The sequence below is a fragment of the Sebastes fasciatus genome, chromosome 9 (genome assembly GCF_043250625.1).
Source record: "Sebastes fasciatus isolate fSebFas1 chromosome 9, fSebFas1.pri, whole genome shotgun sequence".
Lineage (NCBI taxonomy): Eukaryota > Metazoa > Chordata > Actinopteri > Perciformes > Sebastidae > Sebastes > Sebastes fasciatus.
Window position 1 is genome coordinate 31,022,369 of NC_133803.1, and position 17,411 is coordinate 31,039,779.

The 17,411-nt window shown below is 44.1% G+C and overlaps 1 protein-coding gene across 1 annotated transcript in view; it reads right to left on the reverse strand.

Moving 5' to 3' along the window:
* Window positions 1-17,411, reverse strand: part of LOC141774524 (barrier-to-autointegration factor-like) — a 54,741-nt gene that overhangs the window by 22,708 nt on the left and 14,622 nt on the right. The window lies entirely within an intron of this gene.

Genomic DNA, 17,411 nt, shown 5'->3' on the forward strand with positions numbered 1-17,411 from the left:
CGTAAATCTAACAACTTCCTGTTTCCTTTAGGTGGCGCTATGACTATCACTCATAATTGAACGTATACGTCTTGATGCTGGGACTCTTATAAAACATGTCAAATTTGGGGAAGATTGGACAATGTATAGTCAATTTACAACAACTTCCTGTTTCCTGTAGGGGGCGCTATGACTTTCACTCATAATGGCACGTATATGTCTTCAGGCCGGGACTCTTATCCAGCTTGTGAAATTTGGGGCAGTTCGGACTATGTAATGTCAAGTTACAACAGCTTCCTGTGTCATGGCGAAACATCAAAATTCAACGCGCCGCCACAAGAACGCCGTTTCAGGAAAACACAAAAGCTTCGCAATTTAGCATCATGAAGGTGTTGAGATTCTGCAGCCCGACTTTGAGATGGATCGCTTGAATCCTCTAGGAGGAGTATCGCAAAGTTCCATACCAAAAAAGTGACAAAATGGCGTCTTTTCACATGACGTATGACATCACCGTTCGAGCGATCAAAAATTCCTTCGCAATTTAGCATCACAGTAGGGGGAGGGTTATACCAACAAAATTTGACACGGATCCGATAAACTCTCTAGGAGGAGTTCGTAAAAGTATGCATGAAATACATGAAAAACGCACATATTCCAAGATGGCCGACTTCCGGGTGGGCGGAGCTAATGAAACCCGATGACGAATATGTTAGCAATAATAAGCAGGATGTACCTACCAAATTTCATGAAGATAGGATTAACTTTGACCAAACTACGGCTTTCGACGCATTAGGGGGCGCTATGGTGGGTGTTCATCTTTTTGACAACTTTCATGAGTTTTCGAGTATCCCAAGGATATCCCAAGCATGTTCAAAGGATAAAAGACATAAGGGGGCGCTAGAGAGCCAACATGCCACGCCCAAGCAAAATTTCACTACTAAAATAAAGTAAATATTAAAGCTGCAAGCAGCGATGAACGGGCCCTCGCACCTTCCCGCACGTCAGGGGTACTGGCGAGACGCCGGTCGACACACCCGTACATTTCAGTGACCATCGGACACTGCACGCACAAGTTAGACGTTATTTCCTTGCCTCTTTGTTTTTTTGGAGCAAATGTGCTCAGAAAGGACAAAGGGGGGTGTGATGTGGGGGTTGAGAATGTGTATGTTTATATTTAAAACTAATTCAAGTTTATGTATTTGATCTTAATGTGTGTCAGATAATGCAGTGGGTTAGAAAAGATGGTTAGTTTGCATGCAAGACCTTGTCTATGTGAAGCATAAACTAAACACATCAGGTGTGGCAAAACCAGCTACCTAAATATCTCTAATCTTTTAACTTTAATCTCATAATATTACAACTTTTTTTCTCATTATGACTTTTTAACCTAAACTTATGACTTTTTTCTCGTAATATTCCGACTTTTTTCTCGTAAACGTATGACTTTATTCTAAAAATCTAAGATTTATTTGTTTCCTCATTGTGGCCCTAATACTCTGTCGTACTCTTGAGTCTTAACAGTTAAAAATAAACCTCAGTCAAGTTGATCCAAGCTGTAAGACCCGTTCAGACACATTTTTCACTGATGTGAACTCAGATTACAATCAAACTGTAGATGAGATCAGGTGGCAGCAGCAGCAGGGCGGTGACTAAAAGCTACGGTTTGCAGTTTGAAGCAGCCTTCACTAAATTTACAGGAAGTCACATGTTTTAAGAGAAATGAGACGTTGTTTCCTCTTAAGCGTCACGTTAATATTTTAGATTATAGCTTCTGTGTACTTCTGTGTACAGTGAACTGTGCAATTATTTGTGCAAAAGACATCAAGTAGTCCGACTCCAGCAGCCATGACCTATGAGCAGGTTCTGAAATGAACTTTTTTCATTGCCTGCCACTGTGGCAAACAAGTACCTTTTTTTTTGTCTGCCACTCAGAAATGTTATCTGCCACTTTTGAAATCTCTGCGCCAAATGAAGGAACAAGGCAAAAGTGAGCATGGCTCAGATACCCCCGCTCACTGCTTGATCCCTACTAAAGTAACACCAAAGGTTTTGCCATTTTGGAAAAACTCAAAAAAGGTTTGGGCACCGTGGACTTCTAACCCCCAAAAGGCACAACTAGACCACACTGTCAACCATCATACCAAATTTGAAGTTCCTAAATTAAATAGTTTTGCTCCGGACACGAAAATGTGACAGGTGAACGGGCGGACGGACGGAAGGGAACGTGGAACGCTATATATCCCCAACTACTTACGGGGGTATAATAACATCTTAGATCTGATGTCATTCAATGTTCAATATATTTTACACAAAAAACATTATATGCATGGTAAATTACAATATTCGAATTACACCGTGGCTTCCGGGGAGCCCTATTTTTCGGGGCAGGGAGGGTACTGTACACAGTACTGTACTGTACTTTGTTATTATCATCTATAGGGGTTGTTTGCATAAAAACACACAATTCAAATGATTATGATTATTTAAATATTTGCTTTGATTAGAAAAATCTTGGCAAGCTGTTGAGAGCTAGTGTTAGGATGTTAAACAGGTCATACTGTAATTCCCTCTCTATTATCTATTTTATATTGCTGTGAAAACATCTCCTTTAAACAACTGGATTTATTCAAGTTTCTCGCCAAAAACATAATTTTACGAGGTTACATTTGAACAAGACGATAACGTAATTTACCAATAGTCATTTTTCCTGAGCTTGAGTTTGAACGCCACATAATAATAACAACTGCCTAATGCCTAATGTGCCTAATGGCACCTCCATTAACATTAGTAGATCTGTTATTTAACCAAGCAGGACTGTGCTGCCCACCGGCTGCTAACAGGTAACATTACTAACTCTCCTCCTGGCCAACAGGTTTGTTGTTCACAGTGTTGCATTATCAAAGAAAAAACAGGGTGCGTCCCTCAGGCAGTGTCTCCGGTCCAAAACAAACAGCAACATGATACAATGTGCTTATGCGTCATTGTGCACGCGTTACTGTGGAAGGGCATCAATACAGAGGAATCAGTAGTCACGGAGGCTTGAGATACCAAGGAATCAGACAATAAGGAGTTCTCTATTCCCTCCCCTAACATTTTTTACTGTCTGCCAAAATGGCGGATGGCCTGCCAATTTTACCCGCCAACAATTTACCTGCATTTGGCGGGTGGCGGTTGCTAATTTCAGACCCTGCCTATAAGTATATGTGAATAATAAGTACAATATACAGCTGAGTGAAGGCAGGCAGTTCAGAGGAGCAGAGTACAGCAGAGACTATGGTCCTGGAGACCAAATTATTAGGCTGAATGTTTCAGGGAAAATGTAAATGATATAACTCATATCAAACCCGATGTTCAGGAATTATCAGCCTCACATGTGACTGAATGGAAATGACGATAAATAATGTAAAACGTGTTTGTTGCTGACAGACAGACTCTCCGTCTCTCTCTGACTTTAATAGTATCATTAATAAAAGTTAAAGGGACTGTTTGTAACTTCTTACACGTGTAAATCATTGCGGGTCGGTGTCTCATGCGCGCTCACGTGTGGCTACGCTGTTCAGACAAGACTCCAACAGAAACTACACGGAAGCACCAAAACCACAAAGTTCTATATAGTGAAGCCCGTCTGTTAAACAGTGTTGGCTGCGGTCAGAGACCGTAGCTTTGGTCTCCAGGACCGGAGTCTCTGCTCCTTTGCTCCTCTGCCTGCTTTGCCTGCCCTCACTCACACACCGCGCTTGTTCTCACTCTTTCGCTCCACTCTCACATGCATGCGCGCACACTACACACTGCAGAAGAGTTAGTTTAGCTCTGACAATATTTAGTGAATGTACAGTGGACGTTTGTGCAGAAATAACTGCTGCAGCTCCTCCAGACCAACAGAGGTTTTCCGTGTCTTGTGAAGTGACGGGGCTCCACAGAGAGAAAGGTTATCGTCTCCGACCAAAACTCTGAGATCCCCTGTTCCCTCCGGCCGCGGGCGGGAGGCTGAGGCAGGAAAAGCCAACACTAGAATCAGCATTGATTCATGGGAGACCTTCGTCTGGTCAGCAGTGTCGGCGTTAGGGGCGGGCCATGGGGGTCCAGGCACGTACATGTCTTCAGGCCAAGACTCTTTTAAAACATGTCAAATTTGGGGAAGATTGGACAATGTATAGTCAATTTACAACAACGTCCTGTTTCCTGTAGGGGGCGCTATGACGTTCACTCATAATACCACATATATGTCTTCAGGCCTGGACTATTATCTAGCTTGTGAAGTTTGGAGCAGATTGGACTATGTATAGTCAATTTACAACAACTTCCTGTTTTTTGGCGAAAGGCGGTTATTCGCCGCCACGCCACGGCAACATAGTTCGATAACTTTTTAATCTTTAGATAACTTTTCATCACAAAGGTCTTAAGATACTACTGACCAAATTTGAAGTTGATCGGGTTAAGTCTCTAGGAGGAGTTCGTAAAAGTATGCATAAAATACATAAATTACATGAAAAACACAAAATTCAATATGGCCGACTTCCGGGTGGGCGGAGCGAATGAAACCCATTGAGGAATATGTTTGAAATAATGAGTGGGATATGCATACCAAATTTCATGAATATAGGAACAACTTTGACCAAACTACGGCCTAAAGTCAAGTTACAACAGCCTCCTGTGTCTTGGCGAAACATCAAAATTCAACGCGCCGCCACAAGAATGCCGTTTCACGAAAACACAAAAGCTTGAGGGTGGCTGGCAGTATACAACCATTTCCTGTTGTCAGTAGGTGGCGCTATGACTTTCACTCATAATACCACATATATGTCTTCAGGCCTGGACTCTTATAAAACATGTCAAATTTGGGGAAGATTGGACAATGTATAGTCAATTTACAACAATTTCCTGTTTCCTGTAGGGGGTGCTATGACTTTCACACATAATGGCATATATATGTCTTCAGGCCGGGACTCTTATCCAGCTTGTGAAATTTGGGGCAGATCGGATTATGTAAAGTCAAGTTACAACAGCATCCTGTGTCATGGCGAAACATCAAAATTCGCCGCGCCGCCACAAGAACGCCGTTTCACGAAAACACAAAAGCTTCGCAATTTAGTATCATGAAGGTGTTGAGATTCTGCTACCCAACTTTGAGATGGATCGCTTGTATCCTCTAGGAGGAGTATCGCAAAGTTCCATACCTAAAAAGTGACAAAATGGCGTCTTCGCACATCACGTATGATATCACAGTTCGAGTGATCAAAAATTCCTTCGCAATTTAGCATCACAGTAGTTTGAGGGTTATACCACTCAAATTTGACGCAGATCTGATAAACTCTCTAGGAGGAGTTCGTAAAAGTATGCATAAAATACATGAAAAACGCACATATTCCAATATGGCCGACTTCCGGGTGGGCGGAGCTAATGAAACCCGATGACGAATATGTTAGCAATAATGAGCAGGATGTACCTACCAAATTTTATGAATATAGGATAAACTTTGACCAAACTACGGCCTTCCACGCATTAGGGGGCGCTATAGAGCCCACTAAACACGCTGAACCCAAAAACTGTACGTTCACGTAAAGTTCACAGGTGTTCATCTTTTTGACAACTTTCATGAGTTTTCGAGTATCCCAAGGGCGTCAAAGGCATGTTCAAAGGATAAAAGACATAAGGGGGCACTAGAGAGCCAACATGCCACGCCCAAGCAAAATTTCACTACTAAAATAAAGTAAATACTAGTTTGGATGTGTGTGTAAAGTTTCATAATTTTTTGTGCATCCTAAAGTCCTCAAACATGTGTTCGTAAATTTAAAAAAAACACAGGAAGTCCAACATGGCTGACTTCCTGTTGGCCGAAAAAATCTCAAAAATATTTAATCCAGGTATGAGGGCGTGAGTTATGACATACATGAATTTCGTGAAGATCGAAGAAACTTTCTCTGAAAAACTGCCTACATTAGGGGGCGCTATCTCGCCCCCTGGTGACACCCGAGCCCAATCACTCCAGAACATTGAATTTCCCACCAGTTCTGACGCATATTCCACTTTTGGTGAGTTTTTGGGGATGGCTAAGGTCCCAAAAAGACAATCTCCGCGCGGAAAAATAATAATCCTTAGAAAAACAATAGGTTTCCTTGCACTTTCGTGCCAGGACACCGTTGGGGTCCTGGCACTTTCGTGCTCGGGCCCTAACTAGTTTGGATGTGTGTGTAAAGTTTCATAATTTTTTGTGCATCCTAAAGTCCTCAAACATGTGTTCGTAAATTAAAAAAAACGCAGGAAGTCCAACATGGCTGACTTCCTGTTGGCCGAAAAAATCTTAAAAATATTTAATCCAGGTATGAGGATGTGAGTTATGACATACATGAATTTCGTGAAGATCGAAGAAACTTTCTCTGAAAAACTGCCTACATTAGGGGGCGCTATCTCGCCCGCTGGTGACACCCGAGCCCAATCACTCCAGAACATTGAATTTCCCACCAGTTCTGACGCATATTCCACTTTCGGTGAGTTTTTGGGGATGGCTAAGGTCCCAAAAAGGCAATCTCCGCGCGGAAAAATAATAATCCTTAGAAAAACAATAGGTTTCCTTGCACTTTCGTGCCAGGACACCGTTGGGGTCCTGGCACTTTCGTGCTCGGGCCCTAATTAAAGCTGCAAGCAGTGATGAACGGGCCCTCGCCCTTATGGGCACGTCTGGGGAACGCGCACGTCAGGGAACACGCTGTCGTGGCACGTATATGTCTTCAGGCCTGGCCTCTTATCCAGCTTGAGAAGTTTGGGGAAGATGGGACTAGGTGAAGTGAAGTAACAACAGCCTCCTTTGTCATGGCGAACATTCAAAATTCACGTATGACGTCACCGTTTGAGCGATTAACAAATCCTTCGCAATTTAGCATCACAGTAGATCCAGGGTTATACCACCCAAATTTCACGCGAATCTGATATACTATCTAGGAGGAGTTCGTAAAAGTATGCATAAATGACATGAAAAACACAAATTTCAATATGGCCAACTTCCTGAAGGGCGGAGCTAATGAAACCCAATTAGGAATATGTTTCAAATAATGAGTGGGATATGCATACCAAATTTGGGGAAGATTGGACAATGTTTAATCAATTTATAACAATTTCCGGTTTCCTGTAGGGGGCGCTATGATTTTCACTTTTAATGTCACACATATGTCTTCAGGCCTGGTCTCTTATCCAGCTTGAGTAGTTTGGGGCAGATGGGACTAGGTATATGTCTGAAATAATGAGCAGGATGTACCTACCAAATTTCATGAATATAGGATCAACTTTGACCAAACTATGGCCTTCCACGGGTTAGGGGGCGCTATAGAGCTGGCTAAACATGCTGAACCCAATAACTGTACATTTACATAAAGTTCACAGGTGTCCATCATTTCGCCAAGTTTCATGAGTTTTCGAGTACCTCAAGGTATGTTCAAACAGACATAAGGGGGCGCTAGAGAGCCAACATGCCACGCCCTTGCAAAATTTCACCACTAAATAAAAGTAATTACTAGTTTGGATGTGCATGTAAAGTTTCATGAGTTTTTGTGCATCCTAAAGTCTTCAAAGATGTGTTCGTAAATTTAAAAAAAACGCAGGAAGTCCAAGATCGCTGACTTCCTGTTGGCCGAAAAAATCTCAAAAATATTTAACACAAACTTCAAGACGTATGCAATGACATACTTGAATTTCATGAAGATCGAAGAAACTTTCCCTGAAAAACTGCCTACATTAGGGGGCGCTATCTCGCCCGCTGGCGACACCCGAGCCAGGTCACAACAGAACATTGAATTTCGCGCCACTTCTGACGCATATTCCACTTATGGTGAGTTTTTGGGGATGGGAAAGGCCTCAAAAACGCGATATTCCAGCGGAAAAAGAATAATAATCCTTAGAAAAACAATAGGTTTCCTTGCACTTTCGTGCCAGGACACCGTTGGGGTCCTGGCACTTTCGTGCTCGGGCCCTAATAATAATCTTTAGAAAAACAATAGGTTTCCTCGCACGAAAATTCGTGCTCGGGCCCTAATAAGAATCTCCCACAAAGCAGAAGAAGCAATACATTTACTTATGTACCAATGCAACTATACATCATAACCATTAACGACCAGCAAGAACTTTCTGGCTCATGTGCTGAATAAGCCTTACAACAGGTCTAACAACCCTCCCATATCTCGTCACTCTCCGTGTGTTATCACTGGAAAGGGTTTGGTCTGCCCCTGACAGAACTACAGAACCTGCATCAGGAGGCAGCGAAACAACAGCAGGTCGAGAGTCAGCAAAGTCCACAGAATAGTCAGTGTTCACAGCTGGGTCACAAAGACCGGACTGGTGTGGTCTGTTCTCCCTAGTCAAGTTTGGATTGTCAGGTATAGTCGGGTCAGGTATAGTCGGGTCAGGTTCATCAACGGCTTCCACTGAGTCATCAGCAGCAGGAACGTCCTCTGCAGTAGTTGACTGATCTCCCGTGGAGGCTGGGAGCTGAGAGATCCATGTGACAGTCCTGTCCTCAGGTCCACATTCAGGCAGCATGACAGAGCCCCTATCATTTGCATCCAACACAGACTCATCCACATCCGCATCGGTCAGGCCACTGACTGAAGAACAGTCCTCATGCTCAGTTGAAACAGGCAGGAAATTCACAGGCATAATCAGATTCCTGTGGACCACTTTCTCTCGGTCTGTTGCAGAGTTCCTGAGTCTGAAAGTGTGAGTGTTCTCATGTTTTTCCACGACAGTATAGAGGTGGCTCTCCCAGCGATCAGCCAGCTTCCTCCGTCCGCGTTCCCCCTTGTTAGCCAAAAGGACCCTGTCCCCAACATCCACAGGTGCACCTCTCAGCTTGCGGTTGTATAGATCAGCCTGCCTCCCCTGTTGCTTAGTGGCTGAGGCCTGGGCAATCCTGATAGCCTCCGCCAAGTCACGTCTGAGACACTGTACATAGGCATCATAATCCATCACCTGGTCATCCATAAGCACAGACTCAAACATCATGTCCACAGGCAGCCTGGGCGTTCTGCCGAACATCAGTTGAAAGGGAGCAAAGCCTGTGGTTTCGTGAACTGTGTCATTATAGGAGAAGGTGAGAGATCGTAGGTGCTGGGGCCATCTGTGCTTGGCTTTCGGCGGAAGGGCTCTGATCATATTTCCAAGGGTGCGATTGAACCTCTCAACCGCTCCGTTGCCCATGGGGTGGTAGGGCGTTGTATGAGATTTCTCAACACCAGCAACCTGGAGCATCTCTGCGATCAGACTGCTCTCAAAGTTCGCACCCTGATCTGAGTGCACCCGTTCAGGGAAGCCATAGACGCAAAAGAAATTGTTCCACAGCTGATGAGCGACAGCCTTGGCTGACTGATTGGGACAGAGATAGGCCTGAGCCAGCTTAGTGAAATGGTCAGTTACTACGAGAACATCAAGGGACTTGTTGGAGGAGTCTTCCGCAGACCAAAAGTCAATGCAAACCAACTCAAGAGGTCTGGATGTCTTAACACTCTCGAGTGGCGCCCTGGCTTCTGGTTCAAGAGACTTACTGACCACACAACGGTGACAGCGCCGCACATACTCCTTGACATCTCCCTCCATCCCATGCCAATAGAACCGCTGTCTCGTCAGGTAGAGTGTCCGTCTCTGCCCCTGGTGACCCGCCTCGTCATGTACGCCTCTGAGAACTTTCTCATTCAAGGCAGAGGGCACAACGTACCGGTAAGTTTTTCTCTTTGTAACAGCGTCCTTAGAGGTGCGATACAGGACACCTGAGTTTATGGTGAGCTGGTCCCAGCGTCGGAGGAGCCGCAGAGCATCAACAGGCTCATGTGTGCGTTCGCGTCTAGTCGGCCTTCTCTGACGTTCCACAAAGTGAAGCACACGACTCAAACAGGGGTCAGCATGCTGCATAGCCATCAGCGCGTCCTTGGGCAGAGGGTGGAACTCAGACAGCTCTGGTGGTTGAATGGACTGAGTGAGCTGAGGCAAGAGGAAAGCATGAGGGGGCAGGCACTCGTGATCCAAAGAATGCTCCAGAACAGCAGACACTGCCTGCGAGGGGATAGATGGATGTAGGGGCGCAGTGTTGGAAGCCACCGTCAAGGGATGAAGCACATGTAGCCGGCTCAACGGATCACAGGACAGACGGAAAGCATCCTGCACACAGTCAAGGTCCAAAGCATTTGCTTCCTCCAGGAGTGCACCGTAAGGGACTGTTGTGAGGCGATGAAGAACACTTGGTCGCACAAATGGCTCACGGCTGAGGGTATCCGCCACTACATTCTTAGGGCCAGGAATGTACCTGATGTCAAAGTCGTATGGGGCCAGTTTCGACACCCATCTCTGTTCACAGGCATCCAGTTTCGGCTTACTGAGAATGTACGTGAGCGGGTTGTTGTCTGTCCACACAGTGAATTGGTGGCCTCTCAGCCAATGGCTGAATTTGTCACAAACAGCCCACTTAAGTGCGAGGAATTCCAGCCTGTGAGCTGGATAGCGTGACTGGGCATAGTTGAGCGATTTGCTGGCAAATGCGACAGGTCGGGCAACATCATTACCCTCAACCCCTTGAGACAATACAGCCCCGAGGCCATTGGAAGAGGCATCAACCGAGAGCAAGAAAGGTTTGCCAAAGTCGGGATGAGCAAGGGTGGCATTATCCAGCAATGCCTGTTTCAGCTTTTCGAAAGCCTCACTGCATTCAGGTGTCCAGTCAGCAGAGGTGAGCCTCCTGATCACAGGTGGGCTCCTTTTGTTCTTGGCATGACGAGGCCTCCTCACCCCAGACGTCAGTGCAAACAGCGGTTTGCTGATGCAGGAGTATCCCTCAAAGAACTGCTGATAAAAGCCAACCATTCCAAGGAAGGATCTGATCTTGGAAGGAGAGGGGGTGCCAGTGCCCTCCATCAAATCTCTGTCATCCAAGTCCACTATGGCTTTGACTTTCTCAGGGTCAGGGTAGATGCCATCCTTCCTCACCACATGTCCAAGAAACTTCACAGAGGGTCTCATGAAGTGGCACTTTTTAGGAGCTAGTTTCAGGTTGTGCGCCTGTAACCTCTCAAACACCATCTCCAACCTCTGCAGCGCCAGCTGTTCATCAGGAGCAAATACCAGTATGTCATCCAGGTAACACAAGAGGCTCAAGAAGTTTTGATCACCGAAGATAGCCATCATCATCCTCATGAACGTGGCAGGGCTGTTGCGTAGGCCCTGTGGGAGCCTGTTGTACTCATGCAGACCGAATGGAGAGGTGAACGCAGTGAACTTCTTGTCCTCCTCATGGACCTCCACGTTGTAATAACCAGAGGTCAGGTCCATGGTCGAGAAGAACGCATTCCCTCCGAGGGCAGCCAAGGCGTCAGCCTGGTGAGGCAAGGGATGCGCGTCTCTGACAGTTCGCGCGTTCAGCCAACGAAAATCAGTGCAGAGCCGCAAGTCTCTGTTCTTTTTCCAGACGAGGACAAGAGGTGAGGCATACTCGCTGGTAGACTTCCTTATGATGTCACGTTCCTCCATTTCATTCAAGGCCACTCTCAGCTTCTCGTAGTGTGATGGAGACAGACGGCGATAAGGGAGTCTGAAGGGTTTGCTGTCACTCAGTCGGATGCGGTGGACAAAGTCTTTCGCTCTCCCACAGTCCAGCCTGTGGCGGGAGAAAATGGACTCATACTTGGCCAACAGATCAACCAATGAGAACAACTGATGTAGGAGAGACAGAGCCCGGAGAAACCACATTAGCTTGTTCCAAGAGGGGAAGCATGCGAGAGCTCAAGGAACAGGCCATCGAGCCACTGTCCAGCATGGCTCGAAGCTTCACAGCATCCTGGACCAGCACATCAGTTTAGAAAAGGTTATCAGTAGCAGAAAGCCTCTGCGTGTTTTGAAATATCACCATATTGTCATCACCTGTTGAGGCACAGAACTGTGAGTAAACAGATTCAAGATCAACATCCTCCTGTTCTTGTGGGGACATGTTAACTGGCCCTCCACTAGTCCCCTGCTCATGTGGGCCAGTTAGTTCCTCTGCTGACTTGGACCGCCAGGCTGAGCAGCAGATGAGGCAGGAACAAGGGAGACAGGACAAGTCATCGCTTGATGTCCAGCAGCATGGCAGCGGAAGCAAAGACGTTCACTCCTACAGTGGGACACAGTGTCATGATTATCATTCCCACAAACGGCACATGGCCCCCGCGACCTTGTGCGGCTGCCAGTCCCTGATGGAGGAGGTCTGGAATGCTGAGAGGACTCACGCTGCAGCAAGCGCTCCAGAAGAGAGATGACATGCTCAAGAGACTGACTCTGATTTGGAAATGGTCTACCGGCTGTATGCGGTTGCGGGGTAGAAGGGCTCTCTGTAGTCTGAACATGGCTGCGAATAACCTCTTCAGCCTGGGCAGGCTGCAAGCGATCAGCTGGGCCTGCAGATTGACGCTGCTTGAGACGCCGTTTACGGTGATGCTCGTCCAGCCGCACCTGAACATCAGTGGCAGTCCATTCCTCCAGTGGCCTACAGCTGAAGATTAAACACAGTTCAGGATCGGGACAATGAGTAGTGAACATGACTGTCACTTCACGAGCGGGGTTGTCAAGAGTCTTGCCTTGTCTCTTTAGTCCATCCACAGCAATGTCAATGGCTTTGTTAAGCCGAATCCAGTAGTCAACAGCAGTCTCAGTGGGGCAAGGCTTTGTGTCGTAAAAGTCAGCAAGAGGCATAAAAGAGACCACAGATTCACTGAAGTGCTGTTTGAGTATGTCGAACACAGGTTGTGGGCCTGACATCAAGTCTAACGAGGGTTTGCTACGTAGCCCAACCTTCACAACATCCCGTGCTTTCCCTTGTAGCTTATTGAGCACTTCTTCTACTTGGTCACACAGCTCAATGCCCCTCTGACTCAGATAAATCCTGACAGATTCCTCCCACTCAGAGACTGTAAGTCTGTCAGTGTTGTCTCCCCTGAAAGGGCGGGGTTCATAGCTCTCATGGCTAACTGTCAGGTTAACCTTAGAAAGATCAGCAGTGGACGAATGAGGCACACTAACATCATTGGCTGGAATGGACTTAAGACAGGAGACAATGTTTTCATCAATGCTGGTCCCTATCTGTTTCACTAAGTCACTCAGAGCAGTAAGTGGAACATGTTCAACATCCTGATCAGAAGGTGTAGACTGCCCCTCTGCTCCTACATCAGCAGTGCTATAAGTATTATCACACCCCACATTATTTACCTTAGCAATATGAGGGTTAGATGTCACAGGTTTTTCCCTAGTTCGTCCACGGTCCACATTTGAAAGTGGACTAAACCACATTCTCGTACCCCTGCCAATACCCGACACATTAGGCCCATCCATTTTCTAAACTTAAAGGGACTATTTGTAACTTTGTACGCGCATAAATGTAGCGGGTCGCCACACATGCGCGTTCGCATATGCGCGCTCGCGTGTGGCTGGAGCCTCGTCTCCGCTGCCTGCTCTCCTTCACTCAGAATGCGCGCGCGTCCTCGCTGTCTCGCTCCACCTCTAGACGTGAACGTGCGCTCACTACACACTGCAGAAGAGTTTAGCTCTGAGAATATCTAGTGAATGCACAGGAGACGTTTGTGCAGAAATAAATGCTGCAGTTCCTCCAGACCAACAGAGGTTTCCCGTGTCTTGTGAAGTGACGGAGCTCTTCAGAGAGTTACGTTACCCTCTCATTACCGACCGGGTGCCGGTGTCTCCTCTGCTCTCTCCGGCTGCGGGCGGAGAGAGCAGGGAGACACGCTGCAGAGACCCGCTGCTTCAGCCTGCACTTAGGCAGGAAAAGCCAACACTAGGATCAGATCTAAATCATGTTCATGGAGAGATATTCGTCTGGTCAGCTAACATTACTGCCAAGCAGCTGAAATATAGAGTGATATTGTGGTTTTAGCTGACGTGTGTCGCCTCACTGTTTTGAGCGATGCTCGTTCAGGTATATTTAGAGCGAGCAAGCGCGAGCCCGACGCTGACTTTCGTTGATTTCACGGCCACAGGTGTCGCTGTTAAGAAGCATTTCTGAAAGTTACAAATAGTCCCTTTAACACTATGACTATCAAGTGACTTTTATTTTTTTTTTACACTTTGTCCCCCATACAGGGAAAAAAAAAAAATATATATATATATATATATGTATATATATATATATAATGCCCAAACCACACACAAATTGCTTCGACTCACGGAAGAGGAAAAGGAAGAGGAAGAGGAAGAAAAAAAAAAAGAAAAAGAAATCCTAGCAGAATATATATATATATTTATTTTTTTTACCCCCACAGTTTACAATTATATATAGCAATAGACCAATAACATGTACACAGTGAATCCCATTAACATCCCTACATGTAAAGTCCTTTTCTATTAAGTCACTCAAATCCGCTAATCACAAAATATAGTCCTTAGAAAGTTACACGCATCAGATTTCCAATCACATTTGCGACTCACGGCACCATGGAAAGCCGATTGCGCAGCTGGTGGAGCAGATGAAACTCCAGTCTTGACGTTGAGTCCGCAGCAACACCAAGGAGAAGAACGGGCCACGGCACCAGTGTAGCAGTTGTGTACTCTCTCTTGCATTGTGTTATTAATGATGTACACACACCGTCACTTTTGGCTCCAACTCCCAGTGGAGCCAGTGGAGTCAGTCTCACAGCGACAAAGCTTCTCAAAGATGCTAAAAACAAAATGACATCAGTTGAAGTTGCTGTTGATTAGCCAGCTACAGCTCAGACTAAGCTAGCAAAGTCACCAACAACGTGGCGTGTTCAACAAACCACTCCACACAATCAAAGAGGCAACTAATATCAACATTCAGCATTTTCTCTAGTACTTGGAAGCTTAGCTCGACATACAATTTACAGAAAACACACTTTTACCCATACAAACAAGGCTTATAATCTCTATATTTACGGAGCTAATTGAAAGTCAACCTACCACGGAGACGGCACATGCAGACTTGACAAGATGCGGGGCGCACCTGTCAAGTCTGCAGGGGCGCAGTAGAGGGCGCTCATGCTATGTACATACAACGGTCTCCATGGCAACCTCCATTATAATCAGATAACAGAGTAAATAATATATAAAATGAATAATTATAATTAAATGATAAAGTAAATAATATATAAACTGAATAACAATTAAATAATAAAGTAAATAATATATAAAATTAATAATAATAATTAAATAATAAAGTAAATAATAAAGTAAATAAAATTATATTGAAACAGATGACAAATAATAAATTAAATTCAGTGTACATACATTTAAACCTATTAAGACAGAGTTAGTAATGGCAAGTGTAATCATTAACTCCGCTACACCAGTGCCAGGGTTAAAATGCACACACACAGGTGCCGAGATACAGTAAACAGGGAGTTAAACAACACATTAATCTAACAGTCTGACTGATTTGATGAATAAAGTTCACTAGTGAAACTTAATTACGAGCTACCTGTCAAAGTTTGCATATAACGTTTGTGTGTTTGTTTTTTGATTTTTTTTAAATCTAGCTCAATAGAAAAAAGTGAGAGAAAGTAGAGCTACAAACCTGGTGCGTTAAAGCACAAGTAGGACCAAGAGAGTAAAAATCATCCTGTGCTTCTTTCACATCTGACTTTTTCTGCCTGTTTGGATTATTCTGTTCAGTATTGTGGAATAAAACAATGGACTAATGTTACACTACAGCAGGCTGAGCAGGGACAACAACTGGTGAGCGAAACATCCACATTTAGTCTTTATTGACTTAAATTATAGTTATGAAGAAATCAGTCATGACTGTTAGATTAATACATTGTTTAACTCCCTGTTTACTGTATCTCGGCACCTGTGTGTGTGCATTTTAACCCTGGCACTGGCAAGACGCAGGGCGTGCCTGAGGAGTTATCTGTAGCGTCTCAGGCCATAGCTAAATCTTGAAAAGAAAATTATATAAAATAAAAAGGAATAAAATATTTTTTTAAGGATGGAAAAACTTGTTTGTAGATTTTATGTTTATATTTTTACGTTAATATTCAGATCAGATTTTACGTCTGTACAGAAAAAACAACTATCTTATATAAGTTTATTATAATTTAAAGCATATTTCAGATGCAGTGGTGGAAGAAGTACTGAGATCCTAGTACTAGTACCACACTGAAAATACTCCACTACAAGTAAAAGTCCTGCATTCAACACTTTTTACTGGATCATCAGCTGAATGTAGTTGAGTAAATAGTAATAGTAATATTATAACTTTTTTATAGTCTAAGTATATAGTATATAAGTCTAATGCAGTGAGGGCCAAAGTGCAAATGTGCGACAGAGTAAAGTAATAAAGTTATAACTTTACGAGAAAAAGGCGTAATATTACAAGAATAAAGTCATAACTTTAGGAAAAGTTGTAAAATTGCGAGAATAAAGTCATAACTTAACGAGAAAAAAGTGGTAATATTTTGAGAGTAAAGTCAGAACTTTACAAGAAAAAGTTGTATTATTGTGAGAATAGTCATAACTTTACGAGAAAAAAAGTCGTAATATTACGAGAATAAAGTCATAACTTTATGAGAAAAAAAGAAAATAGCACGTAAAAATTACTACTTTACAATATTATGACTTTATTCTCATAATATTACAACTTTTTTTCTCGTAAACTTGTGACTTTATTCTCGTAATATGACTTTATTCTCGGTCCATCCAGGTCCCTCCAGGTCCCGCCCCCTCAGTAACAGCTGGTCTCCTCTGTGGGCGTGTCTTCGTGTCTGCTTGTTGTTCTTCCTGCTCTACCTGCCAGGTGATCTTCTCTACCTGCCAGGTGATCCTCCTTCACTCCAGTGGCTCGTCCTCACCTCTCAGTCCGCTCTCCGTGCTCCTCCTCCCGGCTGTCTCAGTGTGAACATGGCAGCTCCGCTGACCGACCAGGAGAAGCGGAAGCAGATCAGTGGAGCGGAGCTCGGTGACGTCTTGGAGATCAAACGGAGCTTCAACCGACACCTGGAGTACTTTTACACTGTGGTAATAGTACTTTTACTGGAGTAAAATATGGGAGTACTTCTTCTTCCACTGACTGATATCTGTAAAGGCTTCTTGTTCTGGTCACAGCCACTGAGGGGCGCTAACATGGCTGTGGACTATTATTCTGTAGTTTAGCATCAGGATGTCACAAATGGAGGACAGAACCTGCCAAAATCAAAAATAAATAAATAAATGACTAAATAAATAAATGTTATGTGGCAAAAATAATATTAAAAATAAATGTAACCATTAATTAATTGATAAAATGTGACAAATTGATATTTGTTTTAATTTGTTTCTTTATTTATTTATCATTGTATTAATTCCCTTATTTATTTACTCCTCTGTTTAATTTTATTTATTCACATATTTATTTTTATAGATTTTTAAATGTATTTATATATTTTTGCATTTATTTTTTAATTATTTTATATTTATTTTTA